Source organism: Callorhinus ursinus, unplaced genomic scaffold, assembly GCF_003265705.2.
Source record: "Callorhinus ursinus isolate GAN/ISIS: 27379988/994484 unplaced genomic scaffold, GSC_fseal_2.0 scaffold22, whole genome shotgun sequence".
Taxonomy (NCBI): domain Eukaryota; kingdom Metazoa; phylum Chordata; class Mammalia; order Carnivora; family Otariidae; genus Callorhinus; species Callorhinus ursinus.
In genome coordinates, this window is record NW_027397084.1 from 21,132,391 (window position 1) to 21,134,814 (window position 2,424).

A 2,424-nucleotide genomic window follows, 5' to 3' on the forward strand; every position below is an offset into this window, starting at 1 on the left:
AAAGAAAGAAAGAAAGAAAGAAAGGAAGAAAGAAAGAAAGATTGAAAGAAAAAAGGCGGGGGACAGAATGTGATCAGGCAGGAGACTAGAACAAAGCCATACACTAGAGATTTAGGGTATATTTTGATCTGTTAGAAGAAACTGTATCTCCAAATTTTAAAGAGAGATCAACTTATATATATATGCCAAAAATAAGGGTAATTACTCTGAAGGGATAGAATATGACTCTAAAATGAAAAATAAAAATGTTTTTTAAAAAAGGGATTGATAAGATGTTGGTTGAAAAAGGGAAAAAGAAAAATTAAAAAAAAAGACAGTTTAAAAAAAATTAACTTTGAAAAACTAAAAAATCATTGTATGAAAGCCATGAATTCTATGTGCAGTATTCCCCTAGCACTGGAGTTCTGCCATTCTCATTCATCTGTAAACTTGATCTCGGCTGGCTGTTCTTGCTGATCTTCTGAGGGAGGAGCCTGTTGCCGTGGTTTCCAAATGTCTTTGCCGGAGGTAGAGTTGCCCTGCCCTTGTTGGTCCGGGCCAAGTAACTTGTTCGGGTTTGCTCTCGGGATTTTTATTCCCTGCAAGCTTTTGGTACAGCGTTGGAGGACGAGAGAGAAAATGGCGACCTCCCAATCTCTGCCCTGGAGGAGCCGAGAACTCGGGGCCCCGTTCCTCAGTGCGCCCCCCAGAGAAAAGCAGTTAATCACTCCTATCTCCCCAGTCTCCGGTCACACTCTGTGCTCACCCAGCCTGGGACCAAGTGTTTCTATCTCTGGCACCTGACTTGGTGTGGAGTCTCCAAACCCAGCAGATCCCTGCAGTGCATTCCCACGCTGCTCCTCTCAGGGGAGGAAGGGGAGTCTCCCTGGATCTGCTGCTTGTTGGGTCCCTGCTGCAGGGGCAGTGGCCTGACTGTGTCACTAATCACAGTTTATGGCAACCCCGAGCTGAGAGCCCACGCCTCGGCTCCGTCTCTGCAGCCGGCTTCCCCGCTCTGATACCTGGGAGCTCTGCTCCACTCAGGCACCCCCGGTCTTTCTGTGACCCCAAGGGTCCTGAGACCACACTATCCTGCAAGGGTTTTACCCCCTGCTTAGCCACTGGAGCGACGTCCCTCAGCAGAGCCGACTTCTAAAAGTTCCAATTTTGTGCTCTGCTGCTCTATCACTTGCCAGAAGCGGCCAACGGAGGCCCCCTTCCCCGCCGTCTATCCTCCCGAATATAGCCTTAGATTCACTTCTCCGCATGTTCTACCTTCCAGAAAGTGGTCGCTTTTCTATTCAGAGAGTTGTTGCTATTCTTTTCTTCGATCTCCTGTCAAGTTCGTAGGTGTTCCGAATGGTTTGATCCCTATCCAGCTGAATTCCTGAGACCAGACGAAATCCAGGTCTCCTACTCCTCTGCCATCTTGCCAGCATTTTTACTTTTCTAATGAAGACATCACAGAGTAGATAAATAGACTGATAAACTTTTTCTATATCTTTTCTGATGCTGCCTGGAATCAATTTATTGATCACTTCTTTCAAGTCATTTGTCTGCACCTCTCAGGTCATGATTTCCATTATCTTTTTCCGAATTTGATGGACCTGTTGGTGCTGAGCATAAGAGGTCTTCCGAATCTGATTATTGCGTTTTTTAGTAAAACCAACACAAAACAGACAAAGTAAATAACCATAGGTAGTCTTTACATCAACATGAGCTTCAATCATGGTCTGCCATTTTTTGATCATGGAGCACATTTTGTAACAGGTAAGATCCATTCTATGGAAATTAGTCAGGCAGCTTTTGCCCTGAACACCCTCAGTAATTAGCTTGAATTTTCTAAACGCAAATTCATCCTTCTGCAGATCAGCAAGGCTCACTTCAAAAACACAACCCTTGAGGCCATCAGATGTGATTTTGGTTCCTTGAGTTCTTGTGACTAATGTTTTTCCAATATTTCTTATATTGAACATAGCTGGTGCTTTCACATCATACCAATCTTTCTTAGCAAATGGATCAAACACTTTCTTCTTGGCTCCCTTTTTGCCGCCTTTCCTAAGGCGTTTGTTCTTGCCAACCACCATGGCGCTGCTCAGGGATCCAAAAGGGCGGACGTGAAACCAGGCGAGAACTTAAGGGTGCTCTTGCCTGCTTATTTTAAATAAGCTCATTCTTCTTCGAGCCGGAACTCTAGATCTAAACGCCATCTTTCCCTGTCTCCATTCTCATAATTTCTCTAGCAGTCACTAAGGTGATCTATGCAAAATACTTTGCAACTCTCTTCCCTAAAACTCCGATGGACCACAGCACTTACTGAATACAACTACTTAACACGTATGCAACATCAACCATGCCACTGCCGGAATAGATCTGCAGTCCTAACGTTCTCCACTCCCTTCAAATTACAGGAAAGCCAAATTACTCTTATAGTTGCTTATGCAT

General features: G+C 44.5%; 1 pseudogene; it reads right to left on the reverse strand.

Moving 5' to 3' along the window:
- LOC112837792 (small ribosomal subunit protein eS1-like) overlaps positions 1 to 2,066 on the reverse strand; it is a 32,634-nt pseudogene extending 30,568 nt beyond the window's left edge.
- Positions 2,067 to 2,424: the final 358 nt, after the last annotated feature.